The following is a 16,166-nucleotide window of genomic DNA, read 5'->3' as shown; positions in this document are numbered from 1 at the left end:
CCTGATGTGGCTGCTTGTACTTAAGATGAGCTTGGCAGGAATCAGGCTAGGAGATAGTACTTAGGCCCTGTTTGCATGGTTCAAATAAAATGTCTTCCCTCATCCTCTCAACAGAAATACCGGATAAGCCATCACCCAAACCGCTGTTCTGGTGCAAACAGACTGGATGGCTGCTGAACTGAGGTATACTTCCAGGACCATTTTTTCTGATACCAGGTGGCTGTTTAAAATGCATCTCACTCAGCTGCCAGTGTGCCTGCTGCCACTGTGATTCACTTCAGTCTGAGGTCAGAATGAGGCACCCAGCCATTTGATTTAGGCTGGACATTTTATTCTGACGTCAGAGTGAAGTGACCTGCAGAGTGAAGTGGACATGCCAGGCAACTGAGCAGGACGGGTGTGCAATCATCCGCCTGGCATCAGAATGGAGGGCCTTTGCAGCTTTGGTCCCAGGATACTCTTGGCCACCCCACGCCAGTGTAGACAGGACCATTGTTATTCATATACAGTGGACCCTTGTTATACGCTGAGTTTGGTTCCAAGATCCCATGTGGATAACAAAATCCATGGATGCTCAAGTCCCATTAAAAATAATGAGATAGCAAAATGGTGTCCCTTATAAAAAATGGAAAATCAAGGTTTGATATTTGAAATTTATACTTTTTTGAACATTTTCAAACCGTAAATGTTTGAATCTGTGTAACGCTGACTGTAGTCAACCCTCCACATCCATGGAATTTTTTATCTGTGTATTCAAGCATCCATAATTTGAAAATATTTTTAAAATATATAAATTCCAAAAAGCAAACCTTGATTTTGCCATTTTATACAAAGGGACATGATCTTACGGTGCTATTGTATTGACTTGAGTATCCATGGATTTTGGTATGCATGGGAGTCCTAGAGCCAAACCCCAGCGGATACCAAGGGCTTAGTGTACATAAGCAGAATATCTGCAAATATTATTTCCAACTTGTTTAGGGCAGCTTACTATAAAATCAGTTTAAAACAATAAAGAATAATAATTGAAAAGATTTAAAATATATTGTTTATCAGTTAAAACTGAGTAGTTAGTTGAACTGTTTTAATCTATCAATTTTTTTAATGTTAGGGTCCTTTATGGGAGAAAAATGGGATATACATTAAATGAACAAACAAGCAAGAAAACCAGACAATTAAAACCATGTTAAAACCATTTGAAGTTGTTTTCAACTCCAAGCTCCTCCTGATAACTGAGGATGGCAGGACAAGAGGGAGGAAGAATAAAATGCGGTTCATTTGAGGCAGTCAGATTTTACAGGGTTTTCAAATATGGGGAAATATCACATTACGTATGTTCTTAACTTCAGCTGGAAACCTCTTGGGAAAAATGTCTGGAATTTTGGGTGTGGTGTCACTGAAGCATTGGTGACAACCAGGACTCTCTTAGGAGTAATGCCTAAAATTAGGTAATGCCTAAAATTATTTTTGGTTGCTCTCTTGCCTAATAGCAGTGGTAATATTAGAACTAGAAGCAATAGTAATGCTGCTATTATTGGTAGAAGAAGCAGCAATTGCAACAACCACAATCACAACAATGGCTGGAATCTGATGTATATCGGGTGCTCTTGCTGGTGTCCCAATATGCATCTTCGCAATTCATAGAAAGGGTTTTTAGCACCACTGATATTTATCTGAGGCTGCTGTTATATTACAAAAGTAACACAGTTTGAAACCGCTTTAAAGCTTATGGCTCCATTGTCTGGGATCCTGAGATTTGTAATTTGTTATGGCCCCAGAGCTCTCTGGCAGAGAAGGCTAAATAGCTAAAAAGCCTACAAATCCCAGAATTGCCTAGCACTGAGCCATGGCAGTTAAAACTGGTGTCAAACTGCATCAGTTCTGCAGTGTAGATGCAGCCTGGCTATCCGTAAAGTTATGTTATGTAAAAGGTGATACAGGATTCTGGCAAATAATGGTCAGAGATTTGGCACCTCTAGGGAAAGACTGTGGTTCCACTGGTGATAGGTGCTCTGGGAGTAATTCCAGATGGACTAACAAAGTAACTGAATGAAATTACTTTAGATAGGATCACAATGACACAGTTAGTAAAAGTGGCACTACTTAGAGCATGCCACATCATCTGGCACCCTCTCACTGGTTCCTAGATTCTTGGATAAAATCTGAATCACGGATGGTCCAAAGCCCTAGTCAGTAACACCAGAGAGGTTGTGAAACCAAAAGACAATAACAAAGACAATAATAAAATATACTTTTGAGGAACAGGTGAGCAACTGCAAAGGAGGCACAGGCCATTCCCCCAAACAGCAGGCCCCACTGTTGTGTTTCAGTGTGTTTTGCCACACCAGAAGTGAGGTAACATTACTTCTGGGTACCATTTTGGCTGATACTAATCTGTTTTTGTTTTGCTTTTGGATGGACCAGGATGTTATGGGAAAGCGAGAGGCAAATGGTTGCTTTTGGCCAATTTTTGGGTCAAAATCACCCCAAAATTGGTGGGATTCTTTTTTAAATTGAAAGAAATCTGGGGACTTTGGGGCCTTCATAGGCTGCAATCCTAAGAGATGCACATTGCCTAACATATCTTGTGATAGTTCAGATGAGGTTTGCCAGAGTGAAAACTGTCCCTTTAATTGTTATGTAGAAGAGGGAATTTCAGCAGGTGTAGCTTGGTACACCTTGTTGTGCAACATGCCACACCAGCAGAAATTCTCTCTTTTACACTGCCATTAAAAGTACAGGAGCCCTCTTCAATTTTGAGTCTGGCAAACCTAGTACTACATGGTGAAGCCATTATGAATGTATCATTATTAAAACATAATCAGTAGAAAACCCTCAAAACCAGGGAGCAATGGGCCAAAGCTAACAAAATGAATTTCAATACAGAGAAATGTAAGGCCTCCTAGTAGACCACAAGTTTAACATGAGTCAACAGTGTGATGAGGCAGCTAAAAAGGCCAATGTGATTCTAGGCTACATAAATAAAAATATAGTGTCTAGATCAAGGAAAGTAATAGTGCCACTGTATTCTGCTTTGGACAGGCTTCACCTGGAATACTGTGTCTAGTTCTGGACACCACAATTCAAAAAGATGTGCACAAGTTTTAGCGTGTTCAGAGGAGGGGTACCAAAATGGTGAAGGGTCTGGAAAGGGTCTTATGAGGAGAGCCTGAATGAGCTGGATATGTTTAGCCTGGTCAAGAGATAGTTGAGAGGTAATATGATAGTCCTGTTTAAATATTTGAAGGGGTGTCACACAAAGGATGAAGCAAGCTTGTTTTCTGCTGCTCCAGAGAACAGGGCCCAGAACATTGGATGCAAACCACAGGAAAAGAAATCCCGCCTCAACATTAGGAGGAACTTCCTGACAGTGAAAGCTGTTCGACAGTAGACCACACTCCCTCGGAGAGTGGTGGAGCCTGCTTCTTTGGAGGTCTTTAAACTGAGGCTGGATGGCCACCTGCCAGGGATTCTTTGATTGTGATTTCCTGCATGGCAGAAGGGGGTTGGACTGGATGGCCCCTGCGGTCTCTTCCAACTCTATGATTCTATGTTACTCATCTTCAAACCACATAAATCAAGATTCAGAAGATTTAAGGTTGCATCTGCACTGCAGAACTAATGCAGTTTGACATTTCTTTAACAGTCATGGTTCAATGCTATTGAATTCTGGGATTTGTAGCTTTGTGAGCTATTTAGCCTTCTCTGTCAGAGAGCTCTAGTGCCCCAACAAACTACAAATCCCAGGATACCATAGGATGGAGCCACGAGAGTTAAAGCAGCGTGAAACTGCATTAATTCTCCAGTGTGACAGCAGCCTGAGACAATCCTGGAAGTCTTGGCTATTTTATTTAGTCAAATCTGTTGAAAGACAGATGTTTATCACACTATACTCTTAAAGTGCTACTATTCCACTTTGACTCCTCTAGCTGCCTCCTGTTGCATTGTGGGATTTGCAGTTTTAAGGAGGAGTATTTAGAATTCTCAGGCAGAGAAGTTCTCTGCCTGAGAATTCTAAATACTCCTCCTTAAAACTGCCAATACCAGAATGCAACAGGAGGCAGCTAGAGCAGTCAAAGTGGAATAGTAGCACTTTAAGAGTATAGTGTGATAAACATCACAGAGTTTTATGTCCTGTACTTCAGAGAAGTTTATAGATAACCTTGTACGATCTGATACTCTCCAGACACGTTGGGCTACAACTCCCATTATCTGCAGCCCACACAGACGTACTGGTTTGGGATAATGGGAGTTGAAGTCCATCCAAAACATCAACGTACTTTGTATTAAGTGAATATAGTTGGAATGTGATTAAAGGAATGACGACATAAATTATTATCACAGAGAGTTCCTGCATTCATTAGGAGGTCCCTAAATAACATTTCCCTGGAAATGGATTTTGTGGGAAAACAGGTTGAGCCTGTCTCAGCCCTCTCTGAAACCAAAAGTTGGGCTGTCAGTTTGTCTACTTCAAAGTTGCGAAAGGCTGGAAATGAAAACACAAAACAAAACAATACTATCATCCCCCAAAGGCAGGGAAACATAGACTATTTTGTTCTTGAGCTTTCACATTTTTACAGATGAGGCAGGAATCCAGTTGAACTGATTTGCACTGTTGTTTTTTGTACCGGCTTTTTGTGATGTGTGTGAAATCTATGCATATTTATAAAACATTTTCTGCCTGTTCTAATTTGGGTTCTTCTCTCTTTCAAAGGTAGGGAGAGGCCAGGCTTGAGACAGGCCATGGGGAAACTCGGATAATGAGTTTCCATGAGGGTTGCTCTCACAGCTGCTTAGCTTTCTCTCCATGCCACCGGCTCCACGGAAGCAGCGTGGGTGGTATCAAGCGATGGCGGTTTCTCCTTAGGAATCAGGAAGCAGAAGTGAGGACTGTGTCACTTCCTTAGAAACTAAAAATAATCCCTGAGCAGACCCAGGTTGAACAATTGGGGACAAGGCCCAGTTACTACACTGCCTAGTCTCACAGTCTTTCCAAGAAGTATTTTCACAATAAAATGTATACCCCGAGGTGCACAGTCATGTTTGTGTTTGACTGTCACACACTTCATCAAAGAGACTCCAAACTCCAATGGGACCAAAACAGAGATCATAGCAAAGCTTTGGTTCCAGGCCATCCACCAGTCAAGTTACCTCCCAAAGGAAGACTTTAAACTTCGGAGTCCTTCTCCCTGCCTCAAATCTGGAATGTACATTTAGGAACCTATTTTGACCAAACTTGATATTTCTACTAGGCTGACATTTGAAACATTCATTTTTATTTTTATGTTTCTTATGTTTTTTATTTTTGCAGATTTGGGGCTTTTCCTAGAAAAAATGGCTATCTTGAGTCTCTTTTGCATAGAACAACTTGTAGGTGCTATCAGTCAATCTTTTGTTTTGTTCCAGTCATAAGTCAACATTAATTCCATCAACACCAAGCAAATTTCAGTAGATAGATGCAGATAAGTATATAGTTAGATAGGCTAAAAGTAGGCCTTGGGACTGTGACCAATGAGGAAATTCCAGAATTTCTCTATTATTTTTGGATCACAATGAAAATACGATGCTTTAAGTTTTATTATAGCTATCAGACTTCATATCAGTGTTATATATATATATGATACACACACATATATACATATACATACACATACACATACCATACAAATACCATTTCAAATAAATCCAAAGAGTTATATGAGAGCTTGGATAAAAGAAGACTGGGAGCTGACTTGACTGTTGTTGTATGGCCCTAAGGTGAACCTCTAGTGAGATTTTCTTGGCAACATTTGTTCAGAGTGGGTTTGCTTTTGCCTTCCACTAGGGCTGAGAGAATGTGACTTGACCAAGGTCACCCAGTGGGTTTCATGGCCGAGCAGGGAATCGAATCCTGGTTTCCCTCCACAGTCATAGTCCAACACTCAAATCACTACACCAGGCTTGGTCTCAGACATACAGGTATATCTATTAATAATTCAGATACATAGTGGTCTAGAAGTATTCAAAGGGATCTTGTAGTACCTCTGAAACTAAGGCGGGGTACAGACTGCCCAAAAAGGGCACCTTGTTTTGCTGCGCGAGAAAGCTGCAGTGGACAAACCGCATGGCTTCCTCACGCAGCAAAAAGAACCCTCAAAAAGTGGGTTCTTTTGCCAGCACACTTGTGATGCCCGAGTGCGCCAATGGCGCACTCACGACTTCACAAGTAAGCCATGATGTGTGGACGCTACACGTCCGTCGCGCCAAAATGGTGGCACCCATCTGTACAGGGCGCTGCCATTTTGATGTATGGAATACGTGCCAGGGTTGCGGGGTGCCTGTAAGCGACGTCCCGAGGCAATCCTAGCACGTATTCCTTTATGTGCTAAAAGGCCCATCTGTACTGGGCCTAACAAAGGGATGTTGTAGCACCTTTGAGTCAAGCTGAGACAAAGAAGTTGGTAGCATGAGCTCTCATAGGCTTGAGTCTACTTTCTTAAGCCCATGAAGTGAAGTGCTTAGGAACAGACCTTTATAGTTATGAATGTGCTGGTTGCATGTGTGAGTAGCAATCGAAATGCAAAACCTGTGGGTATGGTGATGAAGTGACATGATAGCCATTGCAGGACAAAAGCAGAAAGAAAGATGTTGCCTAAAGCCAAGGAGAGAAGATAACAATGTGAATTGTGGAGGGAGTGACCAGAATGTAGTGAGATACTGGCTGGGAACCAGGAAGGAGATGTGATGAACTGGCCAAGAGATCCCGTATGAGGCAGGAGAGTTAGCTAGTGTGTCAGGAAACCATTTTCTCCATTCAACACCCAGTTGATGGACTGGAGTTTGTGGATATATTCCAGTTCTGCTGATTCTCTTTCCAGTCTTACTATAGATGTAATAGAGTTGGAAGAGACCACAAGGGCCATCCAGTGCAACTCCCTGCCATGCAGGAACTCACAACCAAAGCATCCCTGACAGATGACCATCCAGCCTCTGTTTCAAAACCTCCAAAGAAGGAGACTTCACTACACTCTGAGGGACTGTGTTCCACTGTCGAACAGCCCCTACTGTCAGGAAGTTCCTCCTATTGTTGAGGTGGAATCTCTTTCCCTGTAGCTTGCTTCCATTGTTCTGGGTCCTGTCCTCTGGAGCAGCAGAAAACAAGCTTGCTCCCGCCTCAATAGTGGCTCACCTTACTAAGAACAGAAAGGTGAGGTATTAATACTATAATGAATAAATAAAGTCATTGGGTGAGTTTATGGCAGACAAGATTCAAACTGGGGGTTTCACTTGATTAAAAATTAAAAATCTAGAAAACTAGATGCGAGAAAACTAGGAGCGGGATCTGTGGATAGTGGCAAGGAGACTGTTCTGGAAGAGATTTATCTGTACCTAGATCTGCATACATCACATCAGTTTTAAAATCCCTTCACTGGCTGCCAATTAGTTTCGGGCAAGATACAAAGTGTTGGTTTTAACCTTTAAAGCCCTACATGGCTTGGGTCCTGATGTCTTGTGGGAATGCCTTCTCCCATATAATCCATCCCACACTCTTCGTTATGCTGGGAAGAATCTACCACAACCAAAGAGGACTAGACTTTCAGCAGTGACCCAGAGATCCTTTTCATCAGCTGCTCCTAGACTCTGGAAGGGCCTGCTGAATGAGATCCTGAGATCCATCAGATTACCACCTTGGAAACCTTCAAGAAGGCTATTAAGATGGATCTCTTCTGGCAGGCCTTTCCAGACTTGAACACCCTTGCTGACCTGTCTCCCCCCCCCCCCCCACCTCCCTTCATACTCCATCTTTTATCTTTTACCCTACCTGGACTCCACCTGAAAATTTTAATCTAATTTTAGCGTGTTTGAAGATTAATGTTTTTAATTTTTCTTTTTTGATTTAATCTCTTTTTAGGACTTGATTGTGTTTTTATGTTAGGGGGGAGCGCTGGGGATTTTGGAATTTTTAATACATTTTCCTTTTAATTGCATGTTATTTTACTGCTGTAATCCGCTTGGATTCCCTGAGATTAAGTGGAATATAAATAATAATAATAATCATCATCATCATCATCATCATCATCATCATCATCATCATCATCATCATCTTTGATTTGGGGGTCTGAGTTTGGCATTAATAGATTCAAGGATAAATATGAGCATGCAAAGGTATATTACAGCACCTGGATATCCAGACTAACTGGATATTTAGGATAAGTACTGTTCTGCTCTTGATTTTGGAGTAATGATGTATACAATTATCCACTTGTGAAATAGCTTCTAGGGTTGCCAGAGAGAAAACTGGAGATGGCTCCCCTACTTTTAACGGTTATGTAGAAGATGGGATTTCAGCAGATATTGGTTTCAACAGCTGCTGAAATTTCCTTGTCAACACAACTGTTAAAGGCACAAGAGCCCTTTCCAGACTTCAGTCTAGCAACCCTAAGTAACAAATAATTTGGAGACAAGTAGTGGTAACGCCATTCACTTTATTAGTACGATGGGTAACATTTACGTATTGCTTCTAAAATGTCTGTTTTGGGGAATCCTCCTGAAGGAACATTGGCTATCCTTTCTTAAGTTTATTTTTTGTAAAAAAAAATATAAGTAAATAAAAGGTAAGAGGCTAATAATGGGCAGGATCTTACAGAGTCAGAAACAACAGAATTCTGGCCAATGTGGTGTGACATAAACTGTGTCACAAGTAACAGGTAATGTTTTTTAATAATAATAATAATAATAATAAGTAACATCTAAGACATCACACACACACACACACACACTCTCACACACATTGTGAGTTCCGTCTCAGGATTTGTCTCCACTTCTACCCAGAGTGAAGCAGAAGACACCTCCTCTGTTGAAGTTTATTCCTGAGAAGTGGAAGCATGGCTGACTTTGAAGACCAATCAGATGGCATGGCAGAGTGTCCTGCATCAACGGAGCAGCAGGAAGATGGAGGAAAAGGAACCACAGCGTATGACAACTGACATCAGATCAAAGCATAGCCTCACTACCGGGAGGCCTGTGGAATTCCCCACCCCAGGCACTCTGACTAACTATGGACAGGATGATTAAGAGGAAAGGAGTGAAGAAAGCTGGAGATGTTAGCAGTGATGACAATGACAAGAGCTGGATGCTTCTAATGGATAAGCCAACAGGAGACCTTTTGAAAGACTGGAAACCATTTATGGACTTTTTGAACAATACGAAATCTAACAATGTAATCATCCACAGCGACGGTTATTAGTCATTTTAGTTGGATTGTTTAGTTGGATCTATAATGGGAGAGTAATATTCTTTTCTCTTTTTATTTTTGTTACAATCAGGACTGGGGAGCCAAAGACCTACTATGGATTAGTTGTATGTCTGCCCGCCCACACCTTTGTCTGCATCGACACTGCAGGTTGATGCCACTTTAAATGCCATGGCTCAATGCTATGGAATTCTGAGAATTGTAGTTTTGTGAGATATTTAGCCTTCCCTGTCAGAGAGCTCTGGTGCCACAACAAACTACAGTGCCTAGACCTCCATAACACTGACCCACAGCAGTTAAAGTGGTGTCAAACTGCAGTGCAAATGCAGCCTTTTAAAATTTGAGGGTGGGTGGATCTTTGGGTTATAGGGCTTTTATGATATTATTATTTTCTATTTTAATGTATTTTAATGCTGTTTTAATGTTGTAAGCCACCTTGACCCAATTGGAGAGGTGGATTATTATTATTATTATTATTATTATTATTATTATTATTATTATTTCTCTCTCTTTGTTTTCTTTCCTTTTTTCTCTTCTTCTTCTCCCCTGCCTCATTTCTTTATCTTTGGTTGTGTATTATTTTGATTGTAAAAATTAATCTTAAAAAAGCTAGATACTTCAAGGGTTTATTTATTTATTTATTGGATTTATATCTTGCCATTCTCTCATTATGGGATTCAAGGTGGATTCCCCCACCCATCCACCCATACACACCTGTGTGTGTGCCTGAAGTATTCCTCAGAAGCCTTTCTCCTTATCCTGTCACCATCCAAGTTGAGATGGAGAATGCCCAGGGCAGACAAGATCTTTCCAGTAGTCTCTCTCTCTCTCTCTAATTTTTTCTCATTTTATCTTCATGCCAACCCTGCAAAGTAGATTGGGCTGAGAGAAAGTGGGAGAAAGTGACTGACCCATGGTCACTTAGAGAGTTTCATGAATAATGAATTCAAGGTAGTCATTGTGGATGGAAGAGCTGAGTATCTTCATCCAGAATACAAAATGTACAAGACGCACACTGGCATACTTTGATGTTATGGCTGCAATCCAACCTCCTCTCAGTGTAACATTAATATCAGTATATGGACCTGTGCTAGGCTGAGCCATATCCCCGCCTGGACTTACTAAAAAGCCCTTGAATCTGCCCTACACCTTCAGTCTCCTGATCTATTGGAAGCAGGCAAGATTGGGAAAACATCTGGATACATGCCCATAGCCAGACATGTAATGATGACATCTGGGCTGAGACCAGTACCTCCATCATGTACAAGAGACATGATGAAGTGTCTAAAATGGGTGTATGTGCCTTCAAGTCTCCTGTCGACTTCTGGCAACCCCATGAATTTCATAGGGTTTTCTTAGTCAAGGAATACTCAGAGGTAATTGTGTGAGTTCCTTCCTCTGAAAGATAGCTTCAGCACATGGTATTTGTTGGTGGTTCTCCCATCCAAACACTAACCAGAGGTGACTCTGCTTTGCTTTGAAGATCAGATGGAATCTGGTGCCTGTAGCATATTATAGTCGATTTTAAATACTAAAACAAATAAATCAGTGCATGTCAAATATATTTCAAAAGCCCAAGAGAACAGTGAAATTTTAGCTCTGGCCTAAAAAATTAGCAACATTGTGCCACCACCAAAATGCCCTCTTACATAGCCTCAGAATGAAGAAGCAGTCAAAGAAGGGCTTCCGTAGATAACCTTACATCATGGATAAGTAAATATGGAAGGAGTTCCATCAACATTTCAGAATTCAAGATAATAAATAATAATAATAAATTTTTATTTCTACCCCGCCCTTCCATAGATATGATCAGGGCGGCTTACAAAATTATTAAAACATTCCAATACAAGATAAAAATACAATATAACAGTTAAAAACATTACTACAAAAACGGGAACAGGAAGACAATAAAATATACATGTCAGGGGCAAGGAGAAGAAAGAAGGAGTTTACAACGGTCCGGGGTCGAAAGGGAAAAGGAGAGCAGGAAAAATGACTCAACAGTTCACATTTTTGAACTGACACTACTAATGGCTCAGAAGCCAACACAGCTGAGAAAGAAGAAGTGTCATATAATCATGTTATAAATATTGCATCATATGCATATGGTTACAGCTAGGACTCTTGCAACTCCCATCCTGGGAGAAAGTATGCTATAAATTAAAGCAGTCAGTCAGTCAATCAATCAATCAATCAGTCAGTCAGTCAGTCAACCAACTTGCTTCATTGCAGATGTTATTGAAAACATTCAGGGGTAACTGTGTTGGCCATGTAACAAATCCAAACAAAAATCCATCAGTGATACTTTTATTGGTCAACTGAAATGCACAATATACTTGTTGAAGCCCATGGAGTTCCGAAAGCTTGCAATAAGTATATTGTGTGTTTCCATTGGCCAGTAAAGGTATCACTGATGGAGTTTTGTTTGGATTTGTTAAATGGCCAACACAGCTACCCCTGAAGAAGAAGCCCATGGAGCTTTGACAGCTTGCAACAAGTATCTTGTGTCAGGGATGATGGGAGTTGTAGCTCTTCACCTCTGGCTCAAACTCACCACCTTGTTATGCACCGGCGCTGACCAGTTTTGGCCAGTGGTTAAAGCTTTGCTCTAAAGCAGCAGAGTTACAGAGAATAGGCTGAAGACCCTGACAAACTCTCCAAGCCTTCTCACTCTTGCTTCCACAGAAGTCTTCCCACTTCTTCAGGATCCAGCTGGCTCTTGTATCTTCACTCAAGACACCAGACAACTCAGTAGTCTTATATAAAAGATCTACTTTATTCTACTATATACAGCTCCAAAACTATCCAACACAACTCCTCCACTACTACCCACAAAATACATTGGGATTCATAGCCATTATTATAGTCATTGCAAAATACCACCCACTCTTGTCTGTTTCCACCCAGTGGGCGTGTACATCCACTCTCATTGGTTCTCTTGGTTCAACCCACAATTAATGATTTCATCATCTCAGCCTTGACCACTTAACAATTCTCAGGTGTATTCAATTATCCACTTTGCATTTCTGTCCTTGGCATTTAGGACTTGTTAATTCCATTACCTTTTACACCTGTGTGGCTTCTAATTGCTTCTGCTGAGTCACCCTGACTCTCACATACATGTTTTATTTCTTTCACTGTATATCCCATGTTGCATTTACATCTTGTGTATTGCAGATATTGTTACTCCAGCAGGCCAACACTTCAAGCAACAAGAGTGGAAGTTAAGGAAGCCAAATGGTGCAGATCATAGGATGGAGCAAATTCAGGACCCTGGATAGCACTTCAAGTACTGACCCAAAGTCTTGCAGTGGATGCAGGACCATGGCTAGCACTCCTGCACAAGTTACTCCAGTACTGGTTTAGCACAATGGCCAGGCCATGAAAGACTAACCAGTACTGGTTAACCCAGGATTGAAAAGCAGTCCTGGAAGCTTTGCTTGTGAGGTCTCAGCGTAGCATGTCCCATAGACAGAGCTTTCTAGTGGTAGCACCCTGGTTTTGCAGACTTGGTTGTTCTCCATACACCAGTGTGTCAGTTAGTGAAGGGAACAAGCACATTTTTAATATGTCTTTTTCTGCTGCTTGTTTGTGCTGCTTTGATTGCATTGTAACAGACCGATGTCATTTATTACATTAGATATCTGAAATGTGTGATTGTAACTGAATGTTTCATGTAGATTACGAGTGCCTTGCAGTTCCTGTGAAGGTTGGGGTATTAAGGAGGAGGAGGAAGAGCATATGCTTTTTTCACCAATTAATTGCTGGGATCTTCTGGGAAAGGGAGTGAGAGTCAGGAGCTTGTTTAATGGAAAAGTCTGAAGCTCATTTATTAAGAGTCAGAACGCAGTGGGTTTCTAGGGAATTTGTAGATCCAGTGCAGAAACTAAGGCAGACAGGCTCTCCTTAATAGGAATCAGAGGCCCCATTCCCACTTACATTCAAACTGGTTTGCGATTCCCTTTTGCTCCGTGTCAGTGAATAGATTCCAAAAGATCCTTCATTCCCACTATGAAAGCAGATCTTTTCATTATCCTTTTGTAATTGCTTTTTTTCTGACACGATTGTCATCCCCACTAGTTTGTGCCACTTTAAAATGCATGTCAATCATCTGCACGTTATCAGTGATGTAAGTGGCAGCCTGGACTGGGAACTATGTTTTTTTAAAAAAATTGATAGAAGATTAGATTCATTAGTTTTGCAACTACAGTGGACCCTCTCCTTACACGAGGGATCCGTTTTGGATCCCCCATGTAAGGGAAAATCCGCCTATGCTCGAGCCCCATAGGAAATAGTGGGGCACATACATGTGACGGAGCAGCGAACAAGCGCCACAGGCACACACACCCTTGTTTTCCTCCCCAAGCGGCCTCTGCGTAAGCTGGAAGCCACGTAAAATGCGTCCGCGCATGGCACGGTGCACTGAACTTGCCTCACTGAGCTACCATGCCCAATCGCCTGGCTTGACACCCAAGTAGTTGCAAAATCAATGAATCGAATCTTCTATCAATTTTTTAAAAATCATGCACCCATACGTCACACCACAAGCACAAAGGCAGTGCTGGGGGGGGGGGGGAATGGTGGATCTACCAAAGACTGAGGAGGGATGGTAATATATATATATATATATATATATATATATATATATATATATAAAGACAGGATGACATAATGATGGTGGGGAGTGATATCATCCCTGCCTGGCTCATGTCATGTTTTGAATTTACCCTCAGTTTGCAAAGAGGGAACTCAGAGTAGAATTGAAACTCACATGTCTAGAGGCCTGACAAGGGAAGCTCCCTTGTCAGTTTCAGTCTTCCATGAACTTTCACGGTAGCCAGATTTCAAATTTCCCCTCAAGATTTAAGGCAGCTTTCATGCAAATTGAAAGTCTGCCTTTTCCAGATTGCATGAAAAGATTTAAAATTAGAACGGATGAGGCAAACACATGGTCAGTAGAAGGGACATCACTAGGGGATGAGGGGGGTGCAGGTCACTGGTCACACCAGGTGAAACCCTATGGGAAGGGGTCCCAGTAGCATCTGCCTTTGGGCAGAAATGGACAGTGGAGTTTGCCCATGTTCCTTTAAAATGCTGAAGAGATAGGGTGAGTTGGGGGAGGCTCAGAGGGAGGAGAAAGATGAAGACTCAGGTTTAATTTATTTAAAAAAAATTAAAACATTTAAATAATTGTGAAGTCGAAGGCTTTCATGGCCAGCATCCATAGTTTTTTGTGGGGTTTTCAGGCTTGTTCTAGAAGAGTTTTTTCCTGACGTTTCACCAGCAGCTGTGGCTGGCATCTTCAGAGAATGTTGGCATAGAAGAGAGTGGGGTATATATAGACACCCTGAGGCCTTGCCATTCAACAACAGAACAATACACAGATTAAACCCAGCCTCGTAGCTCAAAAAACCCACCAAAAAAGATTTAAATAATTTTTTAAATGTTTAAATTTCTTTTTAAAATATATTTTTAAAAAATCAGATCTTCCAATTTTTCACTTTAACCACAGGAAACTGTGTACATATAAACATGTTTAGGCAGTGAATATGATATTGTAATTTAAAGGCATAATTTTAATTTTGCTAGTTGTTTTATGTCACAGCTCTTACTATTACATGGTATACACGAATTTTTGTTTATGAGTAACATTAGTACAAAAACATTACTAAGGATTCTGTATGGTGTGGTATAGGAGAAGGCCAGTGGGGTGTGCGTGTATGACAACTTCAGTTACCACACTGGGTGACGCCAACACTAGTGACACCACTGGTCAGCAGAACAATCCATATAAGCTGAGGAACATATCAACACTCTAACGTAAAGCTGGGAAAAGTTTTTGTTGAACTTCCATAATCCCCCAGCCATCACACGAAGAGGGTCATGATGTCAACCCAACACCATCCTTTCTAGCATGTAACTTTCAGTTTGGAGTTTTGCCCCCAACACAGATGATTTTCAAGCTTGTCATAAATTGTCATATTTTCTTGTGGCATTTTGGGTGGTTTGGGCCCAAAGAACATCCAAAATTTTTTTTAAGTTTTGAAAACTACTCCATGGCTCTCCTGGAGAGATTTTGGGGCCATAGGATTGGGTTCCAGAGGCTGCACTTTCCCCACCCTTGGTCTAAATCTTTGTGGGGGTAGATTTCCGTGTTCTTTTTTTGCACAGAAAACCATGTGAACAGCCCTTTTGTGACAATACATGGTGTAGTATTATAGTACATGTCAGCACAGGGTGATATTTTGTAACGCAATCCACTTGGCCATCCCTCTGCAGATCAGTAATGTGGGTGTCAGCGACCGTGCTCACATTCTCAAAAGAGAGATCACAGAGACTTTCTCCTCGGAAGCCATGAGAAAAATCCTTGTCTGTTGTGTATGTGTGCTGTGTGCTTTCAAATTGTTTCTGACTTATGACGATCCAAAGGCAACCATATCATGGAGTGTTCTTGGCAAGGTGTGTCCAGAGGTTTGCCAATGCCTTACCCTGAGGCTGAGAGAGTGTGACTTGCGCAAGGTCACCCAGTGGATTTCATGGCAGAGCTGGAATTGAATCCTGGTCTCCAGAGTCATAGTCAAACACTCAAACCACTACACCACACTGGCTCTCGCTTGTCCCTTAGCATTCTCAAATACTCATGTATAAGTCTAGAAATTCTAGTCAAAAAATTGTCCCCAAAAACCTAGGTTAACTTACCCACGGGACAATGGAAAGACTATACTTTAACGCTTATTAAAAATGGAACCGTCCCCTGGTGAAAGGCAAGAGCGCAATATGTCCTGGAATCACTGACATCTACTCTCTCTTCCATCCAGCCATTAGTAGGAGCCAAAACAGTTATGCCTGCCATAATTTTGTAGGTTCTTTGGCATTGTTTTCCTTTGCTTCATCATTTAGATCCTTCGTTGCATGCCCCTAAGTTTTACCCTCG

This window comes from Sceloporus occidentalis, unplaced genomic scaffold (genome assembly GCF_023333645.1).
Source record: "Sceloporus occidentalis isolate IW3139 unplaced genomic scaffold, rSceOcc1.0.p SCAF_1, whole genome shotgun sequence".
NCBI classification, from domain to species: Eukaryota; Metazoa; Chordata; class Lepidosauria; order Squamata; family Phrynosomatidae; genus Sceloporus; species Sceloporus occidentalis.
This window is presented reverse-complemented; position numbering follows the sequence as displayed.